The sequence below is a fragment of the Bactrocera dorsalis genome, chromosome 6, assembly GCF_023373825.1.
Source record: "Bactrocera dorsalis isolate Fly_Bdor chromosome 6, ASM2337382v1, whole genome shotgun sequence".
NCBI classification, from domain to species: Eukaryota; Metazoa; Arthropoda; class Insecta; order Diptera; family Tephritidae; genus Bactrocera; species Bactrocera dorsalis.
Genome location: NC_064308.1, coordinates 7212359 through 7236234, shown reverse-complemented (window position 1 = coordinate 7236234; position 23876 = coordinate 7212359). Strand labels below are relative to the sequence as shown.

The window sequence follows — 23876 nt, the reverse complement described above, 5'->3', positions numbered from 1 at the left end:
AATTAAAAACTGTTTCTGAAACGGAAGTGATTTCTCTCATTTGTTCATTTGAAATGGGCTGAATAACTTTTAATTGAACTGTGCTAAAATTTTGTGGTACTTTTACTATTAAAAGGAGCAGTTTTTCTGCATACTGAATTGCACACATTTTTAAATGTTGCAACTTAAATAGGTCTATTTCGTATATATCAACTTCTTCACTTGTCAAAATTCCTGGATGTAATAATCCATGTTTGGCGGCTGCAATGCTATCTTGAATATGATCAATTTTTTCTTTAAGGACATGTATTCTTAAGATTTGCTCGTTAAACATATTTTTTAATGCAGCATCCTTTAGAATTTTATCGTTTCCTCTTTCATAATCTAGTATTTTTTCCCTGTCTTGTTCTATTGTTGTTTTTAAATATTTAAATGTTTTTACAAAATATATGTATTCATTGTCCCAACCAAATTAAATAATCCTTGTTTATACCTATTCCCACTAGATTTAGGTATAAAGGTTTTGACTTTTGTTTTAAGGATTAAGCGTTCATTCCTAAGTAAATCGCGTAATGGCCTCAAGAGATTTGTATTAAAAGTCATGTTGTTAATTAAATATAAATTTTCATAAGGGTCTATGGCGTGTAATATAAATTCTGTTGAAACTACAATTTCCGTTTTGGATGCACTAATTTCCACATATCCGATGTTTTCATGAATCGGTTGGATGGTTAAAATGGACATTGCTGTTGGAGCCATTGTCATTAGTATCAAAAATATTAGTGTCCAGTTGATCTGCAAATTTATTTTCTCTTTTAATATTGGTTATATGTACATTATCTAGTTTAAGCTTCCTATATCGTGGTGCGTTCTTATGACGTACTGCCACATAATTCTTAACAAATGCTTCTTCTTTATTTATTACAACATCTCCTCTTTTTTCATTAAGTTTTTTAATATTGTTTTCTTTTGTTTCTTTTAATTTTTTGAATATTATTTCTTTATTTACTTTCCCATTTTCTATGCAAATTGGTCTTTCCTTAGTTACCGCGTGAATCGATTTGTTACAAAATTCGATACATCTAAATATTTTTTCTTGAACTCAGAGAGTCCTATACTCTAATTCAGCAACTCTAAGTTTTTCGCTAATAGTATTATGAAAGCGTTCTATATCCGAATTCCCTGTATGACTAATTGGCTTGGTAAAATTAACCTCTATATTTTCTATGTTAAAAAAATCCTTAACATAAACGTTATTAAATTCCTTATCAGCTATAATTTTTCTTAGCTTTCCTTTAATAGAAACATATTGTCTAAGTTTTTCAACAAGAGTCAAACTATTTCTGTTTTCCAAAGGCAATGCCATTGCAAATTTTCAGAATTTATCTATAGTTGTCATGAAAGTTTGCTTTAGGAATGTAAAAGTATCAACATGAACAATATCATTAATTTCAGTAGGAGTTTGTGTTATGTGAAACTTAGGTTTCAACGGATTTCTGTCGTACTTTACTTTATTACATATATCGCAATTGTTTATATATTTTTGAATTAACTCTTTTAGTTTTTTAATATACATAAGGTGTTTTAAACCATTATAATTTTCATTTATGCCAGCATGCCCAGTTTCATATTTGTGGTACTTTGAAATGTACCGATATGCCTCTGTTTCATCTGTCAAGTCTTTGGCATGAAATAAACATTTAAAGAATTTGATACTATTGCCAAGTATTTCGATTAATTTTAGTTGAACTTTGTTGTATTCGGAGTCAGCTATTTCTGAAAAAAATGCCGCTTTTTTAGTTTTAACATGTGTCCTTTAGATGTCTACAATGTATTCGCTATTAATGTCATCTTGGCTTATGTAAATCTTAAGATTTTTACCTATTCTTTCAGCGTCTCTTACTTTATATTCACATAAAATAATTTGAGTCTGAAAACGATTCATGACCGATTCAAGTGTAGGGATATGGTCATTTAATTCTTCTACTTCAGAGTGAATGGTACCTGCTGTACTCATGTTATCATCTTCTTCAGAAGTTTGATTTATGAGGCACATTTCTCCAGAATCTACATCTTATCTGCTGAGAAAGTCGGCCAATGTATTTTCTTTGCCTTTTATATATTGAATACATATATCGTATTCTTCAAGTTTCAGAAACCACCTTTGTAATCGAAGATTTATGTCTTTTCCTTTATATTTTGTTTGTAACCACTTAAGTGGTAAATGATCTGTTAAAAGATCGAATTGCCTACCATAAATGTAGGGTCTAAAATAATTAACTGCCCAAACGATGGCTAAGAGTTCCTTTTCTGTTGTGCTATATTTCTTCTCGTGTTCATTAAGTGTCCTGCTAGCATAGCAAATGGGATGGCTATCTTGCATTAATACGGCACCAATTGCAAAATTGCTAGCATCAGTTGCAACTTTAAATTTCTTTTCGAAATTGGGATATTTTAATATTGGATCGTTAACCAAAAGTCTTTTTAGTGTATAAAAAGCGGCTATAAATTGTTGATCTTTAATATTAATACGAACTCCCTTTTTAAGAAATTTTGTCATGCCAATAGCAATTTTAGCGTAATCTTTAATGAATTTCCTATAATATCCTGTTGCTCCTAAAAAAGATTGAATTTGCCTCACTGTTTCAGGGAGCTTTAATTTTTGAATTGCTTCTATTTTATTAGGATTCGGTTTAAATCTTTCTGTAGTTCAAATGTGACCAAGATATTCAGTAGTCTTAGCAAAAAAATTGCATTTATCGATTTGAATTTTTAAACAGTGTTCTCTTAATTTTTTAAAAACTTTTTCTATACTTTCCTTGTGTTCTTGAAGAGAGGAACTAAATATGAGAATTTCATCTAAATAAACAACGCATATTTTATTAATGTATTCTCTTAAGACAGAGTTCATTAATCTTTGGAAAGTGGCTGGGCCGTTCTTTAGACCAAATGCCATTATTATGAATTCATAATAACCTGACGGTATAGAAAATGCAGTTTTTTTTCTATCACATTCTTTTATAAGAATTTGATGGAAACCTTTGTCTAGACAAATTAAAATATGTTGCCTGACCTAATTTTCCAGATATGCTATCTGTATTTGGAATTGGGAATTTATCAGATATAGTTATTTCATTTAGAGCCCTGTAATCTATTACTATTCTCCATTTCTTTTTACCAGAATTATCCATTTTCCTTGGGACAATCCAAAGTGGTGAATTGTATGGGGAGCAGCTTTCTTTAATTATTCCCTTGTCCAGAATTTCTTTAATTTGTTTGGTTATCTCCTCCTCGTGTATTTGAGGGTATTTATAAATTTTTGAATACACAGGCTTTTCAGTTGTTGTAACGATTTCATGTTGTACTTCTTGAGCATGGGTTAGCTGCTCATTTTCTCTAAATATAAGGTCATTATTTTTCCGTAGTATTTCCTTTAACATTTTCCTTTCTACAGTATTCAAACGGGCATGGATTTAAAAATTGAATTTTATTGCCATTAATATAAATGTAATTTTTTTCAAAATTAATTATTGCGTTTAATGGTCTCAAAATATTCTGCCCTATTAAGCAGTCGAATTTTCTATTAAAAACTGGTGTTAAATGCCAATGCACGAAGTTTTCACTATTGAATTCCGTAGGCAAGGGAGTTTTCACTTCTTCAGTAATGAAAAATTCACCACTCATTATTTTTAATTTAATGGGATTTTCTAATTTATTTTTCCTAAATCCTAAATCTGCTTTACTATTTAAAACTGAAGTTGTTGAACCGGTGTCGATTAAACACTTCAATCTATTTCTACCTATAGTTAGTTCTAATATTCTACCTCCCCCGGGCTGGTGACGGAAAATTTTCGCCCCGATTGTAATCCATATGGTCTACTTCCATGGGCACAGGTCTTTGACTTCTTTTGCTATTTATACTCTGTTGTGAATAGCTATTTCGTGATGATTGTTGTGGGTTATTATTATTATTCATTCTACTATTATTTCCCCAAAAACGTTGTTGCGTTGGAAAAGAAGGCTAAGGATTACTAGCATGTACCCTATTGTTTGAATCGTACATTTTTTGTGAGGGGTAATAACGCTGCCCATAGTTACTATATTTATTTTTATTTTTCTGGATTAATCCAGTATCCTCTAAGCAATAAAAAGCTTCCCTTAGTTTTCTAATATCCCTACTCAAAATTATGGAAGACAAATGAGGACTAATTCCGTTTAAGAAGGTTTTTAGAGAAAATTCCTCGTTGGCTTCCGGTGAAAAGGCTATGGGTTTCTCACTATCAAATTCGTACTTAATATTAGTTTTATCTAAAATATCCCTTAATTTTACAAAATATTCACTTACATTATAGTGCTTAACGTTGATTGCCTGGTGGTAAATTACATTCCTCCGCAACTTAATGTTAATCGCAGAATAGTTGCGGCAATACTGACATTGTACACAAATTTAAGAGTGGAAGTTTACTTCATATCGGAATTGTACAGTTGTGTGAACAAAAAGAGGTAAACATAATTTGCACGTTTTAGAGATTCGCATTAATATCTGTTTTAATTTACCTTTGCATGCTGGAAATTCTAATCACTGTTAGGAAAGAAATATACACATATGTTACACCTGTATCTAAACACAATTTTATTTAATAAGAAAACAGCATATTTTAAAACTTCACAACACCTTATAATTGCTCCTATTTTGTTCACACCACTGTACATGTGATAGATCAATTAATGGTGGTGATGCCTGTTGTAAAAATTCATTTTAGTTACAATTGGGAAAACTTTTCTCAAGTTGTGGGCTTTTATACGCACATATGCATATCTGCATACATAATAAATATAGTTTAAAAAAACTAAAAAACACGCTTTTAAAGCATATCAAACTAAAAAGTGAAGAATAATTCTTTGTATAAACTAACAATAATAATGAAGGAAAAATTCTTGCATTATTGTGAAAATAGCGTGGAATGCTCGATATATGAAAAATATGTCACAAAGCACCCCACGCTTATTATGAGAAATAATGCAGGAATTTTTCCTTCATTATTATTGTTAGTTTATACAAAGAATTATTTTTCACTTTTTAGTTTGATATGCTTTAAAAGCGTGTTTTTTAGTTTTTTTAAACTATATTTATTTTTAATTTTTTAGTTTTTCTTCTATGAGATTTGCCAATATTGTGAAATATAAACGAATATAACTTAAATCGTCTTCTCCGCCATTAGATTCGGTGACAATTTTTAAAAAGCTCACATCGACGTGACAGCCAAAGTTAAAAAAAGGAGTTTTCTACTACAGTTGCTTCTCGGAGGCATTTTGAAAACTAGTATCTGATTTTTTTTTACTACAAAAATTTTATTATAAGTATTAATTTTTTTATTACCTAAAAGTCACATGTTTTGCATTATTAATTTGATATTATTTCTTCTGGTGCGCGGTTATACTTATATATGTACATACATATGTAAGTATATGTATCTATTTAAAGTATACTTTCTTTAAGGATATACATATGTATATTTCAGTATATACATATTAGGGTGTCCCAAAAATTTTTTTGGGGGATTTTTCCAACGCATACCCTCTTATTTTTTTTTAAATAATGTATAATTAATTATAAAAAAGTTTCGTCTATTTAGAACTACGGTAAAGCGTGCCGACTTGCATCGAAACATGTCGGTACTTGAATACTAAGGCGCGCGGGAGCTCACGTATCGATGAGCTATATTATTTTATTAGTAAACGCATTGTCTTTGTTCGGTCAACATGTCAGTGGAATTACGTAGTTATAAAAAGGGAATATTTTTAAAAGGAGACGTTAAACATCAAATAACAGGGTCAAAACTTCCCTCTAATGGACAAGTACTTTCAGTTTTGTTCTATAATATTCGCGAAGTGAATTTAAGTGTCAATGAAAGTGCTAACCTAACTATTCGTGAGTGTATTATCTATTGGGAAAAGGCACGTATACCGATTAAATCATTTCCTAACTGTGTTAAGAAATTGGTAACCTTGAACCAAGTTTGGCGAGATTTACAAAAAAATGCAAACAAAACACAAGCAGTTTTTGAGCAGCGTCGACAAGAGTTTGTTACAAATTTGGATAACTTGTTTGATATTGCACACGCGGATGCGCTACAGTTAATAAAGATAAATGAAGATAGAGTCTTCTTGCAGCAACAGAGACAACCAGGTCGACTTGGTCACTTGGCTGGAGTGGACAAAAAATTTACAGAGAAGGAGGAGAAGTCACGTCTTAGAAACCTTGCAGAGCAAAAGAGGCGGGCTAATATGTTTCATCATTAACTTTTTCGACATCATCTTCTGTGCCCCTACAAGAAAATGTATCTTCCGATTCTGAAGTAAAATCTGTCCATTCCAACTGAGACGACTCAGCCCGGTACTAGTAAAACTTATATAAGAAAAAATTTCATTACTCCAAAATTAGTGGCAGCATTAGATAGGTGGCAGTTAAGTATGCGACGTTCTGTGTTTATTATTGAAGCGACTATTGAGGCACTTGGACATAACACTGAGGAATTTCCTATTAGCAAGTCTTCCATTCAAAGAATTCGCAAGGAAAAGCGAAAAGAGCGCGCAGAAGCTATTAAGGTTTATTTTCAAAACGAAGTTCCGGATACTGTAACTATTCGCTAGGATGGAAAACTGTTACCGGCTTTAGATACACGTAAATCCAAAGAAGAACGTCTCCCAATAGTTATTTCGTATGCTAATAAAGAACAACTCATTGCTGTGCCAAAATTGGACAGTTCTTCAGGATGCGAACAGGCACAAGCAGTTTGGAATTCTATCATTGACTGGAATCTTGAAGATAAAGTGCAGATCCTTTGTTGTGATACAACGGCTTCAAACACAGGTCGTATTAATGGGGCCTGTGTGCTTCTAGAACAGAAATTAGACAGAGAGGTGCTTATTTTTGCTTGCCGTCATCATATCTACGAATTGGTATTAAAAGGTGTATTTGAAGCTAAAATTCCCCAGGTAACTACAAGCCCCGATATACCTTTATTCAAAAAGTTTCGAGAAATCTGGAAAAGTATCGATTCCCAGAAAATACAGATCAGTACTGAAAAGTTATCATGCCTGAGTAGATCAGAAATTTATAAACTATTAGCATTTTACCAAGCTGAATTGACTAAAAAAATCTCTAGAGATGATTATCGAGAATTAATTGAGCTTTCAATAATATTTCTTGGCGGAGATACACAGAACAAAATTAGAATCCGGCCTCCAGGGGCAATGCACCAAGCCCGATGGATGGCAAGAGCAACTTATTCATTAAAAATTTCATTACTTAGCTCTCAATTACGAATTTCAAATAAGGATAAGGCAGCTTTGTTAGACGTCTGCCTGTTCAACGTGACATCCTACGTCAAGCCTTGGCTGCAATGTGTTTTAGCTGTTAAAGCACCATTCCAAGACTTATTCTTTTTAAAAGCCATGAAGGCTTGCGAAATAATCGATAAAAATATCTCAAAGGCAGCTTTACAAAAGTTTTGCCAGCATTTATGGTATTTGACAGATGAAGTGTCTGTCTTGTCTCTATTTGACGATGACGTTGACCAAGAAACTGAAGTAAATATAGTTGCTAACTTAACTAAAGAATACCCATCGGCCAACGGTAAACGCTACATACCATCGAAAGACGAACTTTGTGGTCCACTTTACGGTTAGTATGAGAGTCAAGAATTTTAGTTTTTATTTGTTTTATTTTAACGGGTGATTTTTTTGAGGTTAGGATTTTCATGCATTAGTATTTGACAGATCACGTGGGATTTCAGACATGGTGTCAAAGAGAAAGATGCTCAGTATGCTTTGACATTTCATCATGAATAGACTTACTAACGAGCAACGCTTGCAAATCATTGAATTTTATTACCAAAATCAGTGTTCGGTTCGAAATGTGTTTCGCGCGCGTGTTTTGTTCAGCGATGAGGCTCATTTCTGGTTGAATGGCTACGTAAATAAGCAAAATTGCCGCATTTGGGGTGAAGAGCAACCAGAAGCCGTTCAAGAACTGCCCATGCATCCCGAAAAATGCACTGTTTGGTGTGGTTTGTACGCTGGTGGAATCATTGGACCGTATTTTTTCAAAGATGCTGTTGGACGCAACGTTACGGTGAATGGCGATCGCTATCGTTCGATGCTAACAAACTTTTTGTTGCCAAAAATGGAAGAACTGAACTTGGTTGACATGTGGTTTCAACAAGATGGCGCTACATGCCACACAGCTCGCGATTCTATGGCCATTTTGAGGGAAAACTTCGGACAACAATTCATCTCAAGAAATGGACCCGTAAGTTGGCCACCAAGATCATGCGATTTAACGCCTTTAGACTATTTTTTGTGGGGCTACGTCAAGTCTAAAGTCTACAGAAATAAGCCAGCAACTATTCCAGCTTTGGAAGACAACATTTCCGAAGAAATTCGGGCTATTCCGGCCGAAATGCTCGAAAAAGTTGCCCAAAATTGGACTTTCCGAATGGACCACCTAAGACGCAGCCGCGGTCAACATTTAAATGAAATTATCTTCAAAAAGTAAATGTCATGAACCAATCTAACGTTTCAAATAAAGAACCGATGAGATTTTGCAAATTTTATGCGTTTTTTTTTTTTTTAAAAGTTATCAAGCTCTTAAAAAATCACCCTTTATGTTAACTGTCGCATTTTATTTCAGAAAAAAACATCGATGACTTTTTTTCAATAAAAAGCAAATCTTTATTCAATCGACTTAAAATAGTTGATGATAGCTTTCTAAATGAGTCTCCAACTACATGGCCAAATAATGCTTCGTTCCAATATGTTAAAAAGAAGGTTTACACACTGAGAGCAGTTAAATTAATGCAAGACTTTCATGGCTTAATCACCGTCGACGAGGAACAAAAGCAATTTTTGTTACGTTGCGTTCAAGAACACAGACAGATATATCCGGATTGTAAAAAGAAAACTTTGAAAAAAAAATTTAGAAAATAATAACATAATGTTATTTATAAATACTCAATAAGTATAAAATATATGTAAAACGGTGTATTATTGACTACATAAATATTTTAATCCGCAATCCCTACAAAGCTTCCATACTAACTTTCATATTTTAAGTTTAACATCAAGTCGGCACGGGTTATCGTTATTCAATCGTAATAATATTTATTATTTGAGTTATTAGGATCAAATGTAAAAAAAATCGCGGGTATGCGTAAGTAAATTCGAAAAAAAAAATTTCGCCCTTGTTGGCTGGGACACCCTAATACATATGCTACTCAAATGTCGCCAAAACTAGTTTTATATAGATGTTGCATATTTTTGGTGAGCTGCTTAAACTTACTGTCGCCTTCCTACAGTGTCTCTCAAATATTCTACGTTTCAGTACCACTTAAAAAAGTTACAAACATACATACATACATACATACATACGCCTTCCTACAGTGTCTCTCAAATATTCTACGTTTCAGTACCACTTAAAAAAGTTACAAACATACATACATACATACATACAAGTGAAGCTAATAAAAGCGTATTAAAAAAGAGAAGATACTTGTGACCATTATATGTGCTGTGTTTAAACATATTGCAGTTCCATTTAATGAAAATGCTTATATAAATATATGATTTGTGATATTTTCAGTTTGGTTGTTTTATCAAAATATTCAAGGAATTGAGATTTTTTCTATAATTGTTTTGTTAAATTTTAAAAATCTAAGTTGCCTCTGGAAATGTATTAAAAGAATAATGTGCGCTCTAGAAAGAGAAAAATATATTTGCGCGGTATGGCATTATTGATTGAGAGTGGCTAAGCACACAAATAGAATACAAACGCTAATGGCAGAAACATCTCATTTCGCTAGGAGCTGCAAGCGTTTTGTTCTCGTTTTCATTCGAACAATGTTGCCATTACTCAATACGCATATGTAGTTTTGTACACATCTAAGTTTTCAATTATAATTTTTCATAATATAAAATATCAAAACTGAAATCAAACTATTAAATAAATAATAGCATTCGATTCTGAATTTGGGTTATTTTAAGAAAAATATATTGAAGACAATTTTTATAATTACTACAGTATATCGAGCCCGGCAACCCTGCGGGGAAAACTTCAAGTCGTTGGAAATTCTACGATTGGCGGGTGTAGAAGGGTTGTTGGGTAATTATTTACATTGCGCTCTCATAAGATTTATTTGGTCATATGTGTTTGGTTCATAAACTGAGGTTATTATTGAAATTACTTTTTATAAGGAAGTTTAAAGAAATAACCTGGTTTAAAACTTTTTGCTTCGAAAATTATATCTAAAATAGGAAGTAGGTTATCTGATTCAAATTTTGGTACAATTATGCGAGTAGCTATAGCAAATGAGATTAAACGAAACATATAATTTATTATCTCAAATAAACAAAATTAAATGCTGGTATAAAGACATATTAAAAAAATGACTACTAAAATCAAATATTTATTATATTTTTTATTATTTGTCTTACATTTTATAAAATTATAGTAGTCACAAAGAAAATTAAAATTGTTAGGCAATTTTACAGTTATTACCCATAGTGCAACTTCCCACATATGCGCGCGAGTTACATCCCATGCTAACCCAAGAACAACAGCAAACACAGATGGTGTGAAGATAGTCTGGCAGATAAGAAGATACATTTATTTAAGAAAACCAGAAGATATGTAAAATTAAGATATGAGAAGAAACACTGATCCTAAATAAATATTAAATGCAAATGCAGCCACATGATAGTAATGAAGGATAAGCAGCACTGTGGAATTTTCCCACAGATAAGAATTTTTGTAAATTAGAAGATAAGTACGAGTATTTTTGTAAAACTATAAAAGCAAGAAAATCTTTGAAATAAAGAGACACATTTATTCTGACACTGTAAAGAGCCGGTCGTCTAAAATTGTTTCGTAATTGGCGCAGTCGGTAAACATCTGACATAATCTTAAGATTGGTCAAACGGGCCGCTCGGATTTTCCGAAGAAAATCCACACATAAAAAAAAAGAAAAAAAAAATCAATTTTGAAAATAAAAATAAGGCGTTTCCGAGGCCTTAAAACAGTTTTTATAAAAAAAAGAAGAAAATTCTAACATCACCATGGCAACTATTAACAGCTCCGAGCTCCTGAAGGAAGCTTCGAGAATAAGGCCATTCAACGGAAGTGATGGTTACGACCTATCCTCATTTACATATAAGAGAAGTGGATGCCATCCTCCGCCTCTTTAACGATAACCCATCGTTAAAGGAATTTGTTATTCAACGCTACGTACTAACGAAAATAAATGGAGACGCCCTGAAGGTAGTCCGACCTTTAGGAAGCACAACGAAGGGGGACGACGTAAAGGAGGAACTCATCCGGAACTTCGGGGTAAAGGAGAGCTACAGGAGTCTTTACCACTAGGTAACTTAGATTATTAAAATTTAACAAAAAAATTATAGAAAAAATCTCAATTCCTTGAATATTTTGATAAAACAACCAAACTGAAAATATCACAAATCATATATTTATATAAGCATTTTCATTAAATGGAACTGCAATATGTTTAAACACAGTACATATAATGGTCACAAGTATCTTCTCTTTTTTATGTATGCAGATATGCATATATACGTATAAAAGCCCACAACTTGAGAAAAGTTTTCCCAATTGTAACTAAAATGAATTTTTACAACAGGCATCATCACCATTAACTGCTCTATCACATGTACAGTGGTGTGAACAAAATAGGAACAACCATAAGGTGTTGTGAAGTTTTAAAATATGCTGTTTTCTTATTAAATAAAATTGTGTTTAGATACAAGTGTATCATATGTATATATTTCTTTCCTAACAGCGATTAGAATTTCCAGCATGCAAAGGTAAATTAAAACAGATATTAAGGCGAATCTCTAAAACGTGCAAATAATGTTTACCTCTTTTTGTTCACATAACTGTACAATTCCGATATGAAGTAAACTTCCGCTCTTAAATTTATGTACAATGCCAGTATTGCCGCAACCATTCTGCGATGAACATTAAGTTGCGGAGGAATGTAAAGGATTTTTTTTCGCAACTTCTTATGCCCTTCTCTCCGTACACTGATATTCCCCTCATCTAGCCCCCGTGCGCACTTTTAACTAACGCGTGAAATGAGCTTTCCAAAAAGATATAGCATGACCCGATGCGACGAATAAAACTAGAACTACGCGCTTTCAGCGTCAACTAGCGAAAATACCGCAAGACTTTTTTGACAACCAAATATTTGAAGTGAAACAACCAAGGTCACCAAAACAATGAAAAAAAAATTAAATTACACTACTGTGCAAAATCATCGAACAGTTTTTGGATAAATATTCATGTAGTTAAAAAGGAAGACCACAAAAATCCACACGTAAGAGCTCTGTTGCATTGTTACAACTGTATTGCATTTTTTTGTTGTTACTACTAGTCATATTGCCTAATGGAAATTAGATAACATTAGAAAGTAACGCCAATAAAGTTATAGAAGCTTTGATAAAAAATAACTCTTTGTTGTAAAGTCAATTTATATAAATATTATAATATATTAAACAAATAGAATTGTAAATAATACAAAGGATAATATTTTTTTATTTATAAGTGATGAAATGGTTGTCATAACTATACATTTATTAAATTATTTTTACATAACCGTAGAGATTTTATACTCACTCAACAAGCCCCCATTTATACCCTGAGCAAGGTATATTAAGTTTGTCACGAAGTTTGTAATACCCTAAAGGAAACAGTGGAGACCCTATAAAAAAATATATTGTATATAAATAATCAACAAGGCGCTGAGTCGATTTAACCATATCCGTCTCGCTGTGTTTACACGAAGTAGTCCCTCAGTAAGAAATACTTTTAAATTAGATGATATAAAATCTAAATATAAATAAAATTAGCGTGAGCTATTTTCCAAGGCAAGCTGCAATCTCCGAAAATATTGTTCAGAACGGATCATTATAGTATATTATTGCCATACAAACTGACCAATCAAATCGAAGATTTTTTTTTTTAATTTGTTAAGGTGCAATCAAAGTTAACATTTTATCTTGTTTTTATATTAAAGATGTTTGCATATTATAACTTACGAAGTAAACTTTTACATACATTTTCAGGTCAGCATTATAACGAAATTCGTCGCGTATTAACATCAAGACTATATTTGGAAGAGTCAAATTACAGATCTAACTGCTTGCGAAAGTTTATAGTACTACACAAATTAGGACAGCTGAAGAAAACAAACTATCTCAATGTACAAACTATAATCGTCAGTTGTACCTTCAATACTTACGCACTTGTACTAATTGTACTGTTGATTCTATAAACAAGGAATACAAGCGAAAAAATGTAAAATTCAATAAATTACAAAAAGTGAGATATCAAACACAGAAGTTCATTGGCTACTAACTTTACTGAAATACATTGTTATATGTAAATAATAGCACTCAGGGAAGTAAAGAACTTTATTTAAGCTGATTTGTCGTTGAATTTATATAACTTCTTCAATTGATAGAGAGAGAAACAGCAGCGTCCTTAAATTAAATCAAACAATCTTGTGGTATAAAATGTAATATCTGGGGTGCCTTCAAAGGTAGAGTGACTGGTATAAATGTGTATAACTTTAAAGCAAGTACGACCTGTAATCTGAAATATTTGTTTCAAACAGATAGGGAATTATCAGAAATTAATGATAAAAATACAGGAATATTTTAAACTGTACAAGTTTAATCTTTTTCTGAAAAAATTTTCATGACTTCTGCAATAGCGTCACCTATATAAAGAGTATTCCGTAAATTTTTTTTCATTAGATTTATCTTGTTGCAAATAATACACAAATATAAAAGGTGATTGAAAGAATTAAGCAATATACATACATCAACGCTAAATCATATAGGAAGCATCATATATTAAATTTTAAAATCTTCGCATTTTCAATATTAGTTTTTTTAATCATAATCTACGCCCACTGCAATAAAATGGTTGGTACGCGAGAACAAACTATGAACTCTCACTCAGAAAGTAATCTATCGCATATACTCAACCCTCAGGACATAACTGCAGTAGATAAGATAATTACAAATACTGCTGAAGGTTCAATTACCGATACATCCATTGAGAACAATGTTACTAATCATTCCACGAATGAAGTTGTCAATCATAATAGCGACGCTATAGCAGACATCTCTCATGCAAGAAAAACAATTACTTATGCAGATACCACTGTAACCGTGATAAAGAACCCCAACGAAAATGTCATCTCGAAAATTGATTTTTGTTCGCGGATCCAATCACAAAAACAATATATTCATAACTGTAGCAACAGTGATACTTGTTACAAGCAAAATATTGTTCGACAAACAAAAGTGTTCCAAGAAGATTCCACCGATACTTTCAATGGTTTATCTACCCAATTTCAAATATCTCTGCCTGGACAAATGGATAAAAACATCAGTCCTGACGAACAACGTAGTATTGATAATCAAGAAAAAGGAAAGATTGATGCAGTTGACAAGAGTTGGTATTCCTCTAAACCTCTTACGGGTGAGTTTCAAGATACATTTTTTTATACATAGTGCAGTCGTTACTAAGTTAATAAAGATTTTAAATGTAATGAAAGAAATTAAAGTTTGAAATTAAAACAAATAATAACTACAAATATTTATGTAATATTCTGTATATAATATACTCCAATTTCTATTAAGCTAATACCGTTTGATAATCAAGCTTTTTATTTTAAATATAGCGCATAATACATATACATCATAGATTAAATCAGTGTGAAACTTAACTTAAAATTTAAATTTCAATTACGCAAATATATTATTATACAAGCTGACCCCGCAGTCATTGTCCTGCGTGAAATAATGTGTTTTGAAATGAAAAGAAAGTTAAATTTATCATTTAATTTTTTTTCAATGTAACGCAAGTTGATAAACAACATTTTTTAGCTTCTGTTCCGGTGTAGAGAAAAGATGGTTTTCCAACTCGTGAACACGCCACGTTTATCTGGCCGTTTGAAAAACATAGCAATTCCAAATTTATGCCACACATTATGCCACTATCCTTTGTCCTGTTGATTGTCATATTAAATGCAATTTTCACTGGAAACGGAATACGTTTGAACTGAAATGGCAAATCGATAGAACCCAAAGGAATTCATAGAATCAAGCATTCTACCCCTTTGTATTCGATAGGTGCGTCACAATCAGTCGGGTTGCATTACACAGTTTCGGCGCATGCAGATTGCGAAACATAATAACGACAGATCCAACTTTGAGACGCAAACAATGCGGTGGCATACTACCAAGCCTCTCCAAAAAATTTAGAAATTCCACTGGATAATTCACGGCGTCGTCTTCATTATCAAAACGATCGATCGATTTGTATGAGCGCAAGTCTCCCGGAATTTGACTTTGAATCTTCCAGTTTAAGTCAACAACATCGGTATTTTTGGCAGTTAACATTGCGCGTGCACTTAAGGAGTCGCAGTTACGATAATTTAGCCAATGACCGAACATTCGTGATGAGTTCATCTTTCGTGAATTGATAAACGGCGGAAGAAATTGATATCAAACCACCGGAAGTATCAATCGGAATTGACCCATTTCCAATTTTTAGCGAAGACGATGCAAAATGTCTTTGGCAATGTCTTTTTTGTTCGTATCCCATAATAGACGCGGATTTGAAGGCTAATATGTCGTAATATGTATTATAGCGAAAAGTGTGCGAACTTCATTTGCATTTCAGTGATTAACATGTTCCAGCAATTGTAATTGTTGGCGTGCTTCTCCAAAACTTGCACACACCGTACCATTCACAGTACGCAATAACTCAAAAGAAGTTGAACCGCGTAGATTAATCAATAGCAACCGAAGGTAGAAACAATCGTCGTGATTTCAACAATTTGATCTGGTATAACCAACATCCAAAGAAGAATGTGTGTGTGTGGCAAACCTCTCTTTTGCCACTCATTAAAGTACATTTAGTATCTAACAGTACCACATCGCATTGTGCTCTTAATACGATACAATATGAAATTTTCCAAATTTCTGAAACTTTTACACATAAGAAGAAAAGTACGAAACCTTAAATTAAAAAAGGGGAAATGCCAAGAAAATTTCATATAAAATGTCATGGAGAAAATGTGCACAAATATATTAAAAATGCAATTAGGGAAGCTTAAAGTTTGAGCGTACTCGACCATCCATCGACATCTGAGATACTTATAATAAAATCAACATAAATAAAACAAACTAATATGTAGGAATGAATATAAAGTAATTCCTACTGCCGAATGACATATTGCTAGTCGAATTCGTTTTGCTTTAATATTATTACTTTTCAATATTTTCACTCTTAACTCACAATTTTTACCAATATACTCACCATAAATGCATGAGCAAAAAGAATATCTGCAATAACCTTCATTGATTCATGTTTAGTATCTTCAATTAATTCAAAACGGTTTTCCCGGAGCTTCTCGACCCTCTTTAAATAATTTGTATCAATCAAACACCCTACAAAAAACTATCGCCAAAGGTCTTTTCCAACATTCTGAACATTTTGGTACCAGAAATTTAATTCCGCGCACAAAAGTTAATGACACTATGTCGAAACATTTTACTCATCACAAATATCGCCGAATGTACTTTATGTACTTCAGAAAGAAAAGCGTATACTGAACACTAATCTTTATTTTTGGTTATCTCATCCCCGTTAGGATGGTAAGGCTTATCTAGGTTTACATCGGCGTCATGTAATGGGAGGCCAAAGCAACGTGCTGTTTCGACGGGGTCGGACTTAAGGGAAAGGGGTGTTAGATGAGTCAGGTTGGAGGGGCATGCAAAGAGGTGACCAGTGTAATGCGGAGACTTATTGCACGCAGGACATATGTTGGATATGTCGGGGTCTATTATGGCTAAATAGGAATTTTACCTGCTACAATATCTAGAAAGAAACTGGGCAAGGCCACTCTCGTTTCCCGCGGCAACTCGAGGTCTTCGTCTGCAATGGGTGGTGGTTTGACTCCAAGAACGCCATTCATTGGAAAGGAGTGGGTGAAGGTGTTGATGGCTACGCTGCGAATGGCCATCACTGCTTGTCGGAAGTTCGTTGCGTCCGAAGTTCGGTCGGCATATTGTTCAATGTCGTCGACATTGAAGAAATACCTCTTTATGCTACTAGGAGGCGGTTCCGCTTCAAACAGGTGGCTGCAGGGGTAATTTCTGCGAAAACACCGCAGCAGGAATTGTCTGTAAATGAGCTTATTATGCTCCCTAACTGGGACAATAAGCCCCTTACTATGTAGGTATTCAATGGGAGACATCAAGAGGCATCCTACCGTAGTTCGGAGTGCAGTGTTCTGACAAGTCTGAAGCTTCTTCACCTGCGTTAGTTGAGGACTGGCCGGGCGATTATCTTGTAAGTTGCCAACAACGTTTCTTTGACCTTTCCCCATGTGCTGCCGGCTGGCGACTTAAGGATTTTGCTACTGCTCTGTACCTTGGAGATAATCGCGGTTGAGGGGTGAAGGAACATAGACTATCAAAAGTTACAAATAAAATCTTACGGTTATTGACCGTCAGAATCAACTGAAATATTAAACTCAAGTCTGTACTTCTTCGTCCAGTTCGTAAATATCGTCGTTGCAGATTTGGTGAGGGGGAGTGTTAAGTTCCGTGCAGAGAAGAAGCGAGAAAGCTCAGAGAGATAGCCGTTTACCTTTGAACACATGCCGTCGATTCCATCCGACATCAATATCGTGCAATCATCAGTGTACGAGGTTATGAAAACTCCCTCTGGTAGTTGTGGGAGTTTCGAGATGTAGAAGTTAAACAGAAGAGGGGAAGGGACACCCCTCTGCGGAACCATCTGTTAAATTCTTCTCAGTTTGGATTTTTCTTCGAAAAAGTACGGATGATTAACAACCGCTCTGGTTGTTCATGGTGCACCTCTTCAGTCCTGGAGGGAGTGTATTTTGTTCAGTGGTTGAGGCCAGGAACTATCCGAGCGTTTATGACGCTAAGTGCTGTGGTAGTGTTGTGCACTTTTCGGAGTGCATACTAGGGTGAGTCGATTCCGGACTTTTTTCAATTCGGAATTTCAAATAGTGCGGAAAAGTTACCTTAGTACTTCTTGATTCCAATGCAACTTTTTGTTTTGAGATCGGATTGCATCTTCAACCCCAACTCCGGCCTTGAAATTTCGGAAATTCGCCTAAAATCGTGAAATTGTCTACCTAGCGCCTGAAATACGCATCTCATGGCAAAATGTATAAAACAAAAGTTATTTGTCACGTCATTTGCTACCGAAATGGTTACGAACCATTCCCGAGATACGAGCAAAAATGCGGGGCGTCACAGCGCAAGGTGAAAATCGGCTTGCGGCCACACTTCTTGACGTTGATTTCGCCGAGTGCTATCACTCACATTCATTCACCTACGCCAAAGGACACGTTCGGATAGGACTCCACACAAATACTTTTTCATCGAGTTCCTTCCCTCTTGTCGGTGATTTCGCCGAGTTCTATCACTTACATACATTCATTTCCCTGCGCCATACGACACGTTCGGACTGGTCTCCACATAAATATTTTTTCATCGAGTTCCTTCACTTATATTCTCTCAACAGAACACAGAACTCAAAATGTCTGTATCTAAATTTAAATTTAGACAGAAATATCCTGTGTTTTGCATATATCCGTACAATCTCTCTGAGTCCCAGTTACCTACTTACCACGATGTTCTTTTGTGTTATCAGTTTGAAAAATTTCGTATAGGGCGACTCCGAGGCGACAACTATGAACCTAGGAGTAAATAGGTTACAGAAATAGTTGCATAAAAGGTTGAAAATACTTTCTAAAAGTCATCTATTCCGATAGTTTCACACACCAGAGTTGTACAAATGCTCACCACATACCATAAGAAATTTCTGACTCTTAAACAAATGTTTTTAAGGAACCCAATAGGTTTGAGCTCTAAAAGAGACATCGCTGCTTGTAAATGCATTTTTTTTTCTTGCACTTGCCCAAAGGAAAGGAAAGTTCCTATCAATGAACAACCATTTCTCTTGCACCAGAGAACAAGAAGAATTGGTCGCATTGGAAGTGTTGATCTACCTGAAACCAAAAAGATTACAAAGAAAAATGAACGTAAAGAAAAGCTTTCAAAACGTCATTCAACATTAACACTTACCAGAGAAGTATCAGCTAGAACACGTGACCATTCAGATCAGCAGACTCTCATACAGACGACAACAATGTAGGTGCGTCGCACATAGATTCTTCCAAAAACGATGCTGATGATGAATTTTCTCTTCCATCCTCTAAAACCAAACAAAACACACTAGTATTAGAACACACTGCTTTAGCTGCCCAAAGATTTGGAGTAAGTGATAGAGCAGCGACCTTGATTGTTTCATCTGCTTTTCTGGATGCCAAAAAAGCAGGTTTGATAACAGAGGATCAGGCTAGCTTTGTCACTGACAAATGCAAGATTAGTCGGGCAAACAAAAGTGTTGGAGTTAAGCTCCAAAACACCGAAAGTATTGACTCTGTATATGGGCTGTATTTTGACGGCCGCAAAGACAATACACTTACACAAGTCAGCGAAGGTGAAAAGTACTACCGCGACACTGTCAAAGAGGAACATATTTCTCTTATAGCGGAATCTGGTTGTCATTACTTTGGCCACGTCACCTCTCCTTCCGGGTCAGCTGAGGATGAGACGCAAGCTATATGGCAACATTTACAAGACAATTCAGTTGATGTGGAACATCTAGAAGTTGTCGGTGCTGATGGCACCAACACGAACACAGGTTGGAAAAGTGGAATCATTCGGAAACTAGAAGAAAGAATAGGTAGGCCATTACAGTGGTTTGTTTGTCTTCTACATTTCAACGAACTTCCATTTCGTGCTCTTTTCGATCACAAAGATGGTGTTTCAAAGAGTCCAAATACATTCTCTGGCGACATAGGTAAACTGCTCCCTGATTGTGAGAAGTGGCCTGTTGTCAAATTTGAAAGTTTTCCATTCTGCCAATTACCTTCTGAGGTTATTAATCCGACCCAACTTAGCACAGACCAAGCTTATCTCTATAAAATATCAGAAGCTGTTATTTCCGGTCAATGTTCCTCAGATTTAGCGTCGATGCATCCAGGTAACATGTGCAAATCTCGCTGGCTCACCTGTGCAAATAGAATTCTGAGATTATACATTTCTACTGACAAACCAACAAAGGAAATAAAGATTTTGGTCAAGTACATACTTACAGTTTACTCACCTTTGTGGTTCTCAATAAGATTCAACAGTTCAATCAAAGATGGCTCGCGCCATCTCTATGCTGCAATTCAACGGTCGAGATACTTACCTGCTAAACTGCGCAAGGTTGTCGATTCATCCATTCAACAGAATGCTTTCTTTGCTCTTCCAGAAAACATTCTCCTTAGTATGATGACTGACGAACGGATAGAAGTCAGAAAGTTGGTCCTTGACCGTCTTCTGGCAGCCAGAGAAGCAGAGCCTGACACTGTAAATGGAAGGGTAATAAAGTGCCAAAGCTGAATTTCAAAGCTAATAATTATTACGATATGATTAACTGGAAGACTATTACCTTGACTGTTCCACCAGTTCTTTGTTCAGTTTCTAACGAAAAACTCATAAAAGGGATGTCGGGAGACACTGCAGAGGTATGGAAATTTAGTGAATTCCCCTCTCGCACCGTGGCAGTCGAGAGAACCGTCAAACTGGTGACAGAGGCATCTTCTAAAGTTATTGGCCCTCAATCTCGTGATCGTTTTATACGCTCTACACTGAAATCTAGGCAACAAGTGCCAAAGTTTAGTACAAAATCTGATTTTATCAATAAATTTGACACAGATTCAGACTAAAACAAGCCTGACATATGGTTGGTTGGTTGGGTTGGGCTTGGGAGGAACCCGAAGAGCAGCCACCTCCACGCGGTGGGTTCTGGGTGACCAATACAGGTTAGCTGAGAGCTGCAACAATTTTCACCTTGCGCTGTGGCGCGCCGCCTTTTCGCTCGTATCTCGGGAACGATTCGTCCTACGGCCATGATCAGATATACCATTTCGGTAGCAAATGACTTGACAAATAACGTTTGTTTTATACATTTTGCCATGAGATGCGTATTTCAGGCGCTAGGTAGACAATTTCACGATTTTAGGCGAATTTCCGAAATTTCAAGGCCGGAGTTGGGGTTGAAGATGCAAGCCGATCTCAAAACAAAAAGTTGCATTGGAATCAGGAAGTAACTACTAAGGCAACTTTTCCTCACTATTAGAAATCCCGAATCGAAAAAAGTCCGGAAACGGCCCACCCTAATGCATACTGGAGGTTAACTAGGCTCAGGTGGTGAATGAAGATCGGTAGTAACATGTATATATATATATATATATACCCTGATATTCTAGGGTAGTAACCCTGCGGTCGATGTCTTCATCGATTAGACGATATTTCGCAGTGTTGTGCAATATGAAGGCTAAGCCTCCACCATTTTCTCGCTCACGATCTTTGCTCAAAACTTTGAAACCGGCACCACTCAGAAGATCTGAGCGGCTGTTTAGATTGGTTTCTTGAACCGCAACTATTGATACACGTTCCCTATTCATGAGTGCAACAGTCTCCTCAATCTTAAACGTCGCTACTTTACTATCATTGAGTGCGGTTAACATCCAAGTGTGCTCCGAAATTGCGACAATTTGCAAATAAACTAATCTGTGGTAATTCGTGGGTGTGTGCGCCGTGGGAGCATTGATGTTTTCAACACGTTGCACATCGATTTCCTTTGATTAGTGATAGAAATTGGTAAAAATCATTCAAATAAAATCGCATTTCAATCGAAGTTTTTTTTTTAACAATAACAAATCAAATAAACACTCAAATAATTAATTATCGAGGGGAAAAAGTGCTCATCAGCTGTTTCTTTTACCCGTTATTTCTGCGTATATGAAATCAGCTGTTCTGTTCTAACAATTTCCAATTGCAATCAGCGCAGCAAAAAAAAAAACTTCTTGTTCAAACTGCATTATCGACCGAACGACAGGTATCTAATATCCAGTAGAGAAATCATTAGAAAATAAAAATGGCTGAACCTCTTCATGTGGTGACGCCAAGAAACAGTCTCAGCTCATTTAGAGTAAATAAAATATGAGAATTAGAAAAAACTAGCCAACTTATAAATGAGAGGCTTAGAACTTTGGAAGCGATGTACAATCAGTTAAATAAAGATAACATAGAATTAAAAAGAGAAAACGAATAACTAAAATCCAGTAAAAGCAAGCATGTGAGTGTTGAAGCAAAACCTTCTAGTATGAATGTACATACATAGATCAAATTTACGAAACCGAGCTAGCTTAAGAAACTGAGTGGATACTCAAAAAGAAGCGCTCTTCAAAAAAACGCAAAGCTGATACTTCTCCAACAATTATTAGCCCTTCAGAAAATAAAAATAAAGAGCAGGCGGCCAACAATTGTACTATACCCCACCGCCCAATTTTCTAATAAACGACTTAAGGGATTTTAATAAATTGCATTCTAATGTTACAAAATATCAACTTTTTAATAACGCTTTTGAGCAACGGCGCCTACAAACATAATGTCTTCGATGTAAACAATTATCGCACAATAACAAAATACTTGTCTAATGAAAATATTTATAAGTACCTTGGATTACCTACGAGAGTAAACATAATCTTATATATAAAAATGAATCGCAAAATGTGTTGGTAAGCGCATAACTCAAAAACGCCTGGACCAATTTTGCCAATTCTTTTTTTAAAATGTTCGTTGAGGCTCAAGGATAGTTTTTACGGCAAGAGAAATTCGAATAATTGCCGGAAAACCCCTAAAAACAGGCCTTTTCTTTTTCCCATGCAAACGAATGAATGTATGTATATTTATTAGTAACGCTAAGGGAACGACTGAACCAATCTTGATGAAATTTTCAAGGTAAGCTCTGTGTGAATCGAGGAAGGTTTAGAAATAAAAAAATCTGCATGCTTTTCGTGAGGAAAAGTCGAAAAATTGGATAATTCCAAAAAGTTAATTTTTTCCATACGAATTTTTGTTTCAATATTTTTTTTTTTGTTTTTCAATTATTTAAATCGTTCAAATTTGACGTTTGCTTCAAAAATTTTTGAAAATTATTCAGTGAAAATGATATGTGTACGAGTATTGCACACAAAGTGATCAATTACAGATTGAAATTTGTTACGATGCCACGAAGAGGTCGGCGTTCTTTTTGGCCTATTAGCAGCCCAAGGCACATGACTGAGTACTTCCAGGATGCGATGACATACGTGCGGTATTATGGATCGTGGTCAATCAGCAAGCGATCATCACGATGTCACAGCAAGACTTTTCAAACAACAGCTTCGATGGACTTTATCTTGACTGTTAGATGCTAGATGTACTCTATTGAGTGGCAAAAGAAAGGTTTGCGCACGCACAAATTCTTCTTTGGATTGTGGATGGTGGTTACACCATATCAAATTGATGAAATCATTCAATCATGCGGGAATTCCTGATGCAAAGAAAGATCCAATATTATATGAAGTGATAAAAACCAATAAGGTTCATGGACCTTGCAGACTCCACAATCCCACTTCGGTTTGAATGTCTGTCAATAAATGCACCAAAGGAAGCAACATGGCGGTTATTGACCTTGAACGAGATCAGCAAGTATCAAATGGGTCGATGCGTGAACTGCAATAAAAAGCGCTTTGTACGATATTTACTTTTGCGATTCATGAACGTTTTCCGACTGTTGTGCGCCTCGCAGTTAATTTGGAGAATGGCCAAAGAGTGTATTTCAAACCAGGGAATACAGTACGGCCAGTGGAAACACCGCCAGCAAC

At 34.9% G+C, this 23876-nt stretch overlaps 1 protein-coding gene and 1 non-coding gene across 3 annotated transcripts in view; both read left to right on the top strand.

The window, feature by feature from the left end:
* The window catches only part of LOC125779115 (uncharacterized), a 579602-nt gene that overhangs the window by 348022 nt on the left and 207704 nt on the right, over window positions 1–23876 (top strand). The gene's annotated exons all lie outside the window — the stretch shown is intronic.
* LOC109579273 (uncharacterized) overlaps window positions 14406–23876 on the top strand; it is a 28835-nt gene continuing 19364 nt past the window's right edge. Inside the window, exon 1 of the transcript XR_007423161.1 lies at window positions 14406–14542. This is a non-coding gene — a transcript (uncharacterized LOC109579273). The remainder of the gene's footprint in view (window positions 14543–23876) is intronic.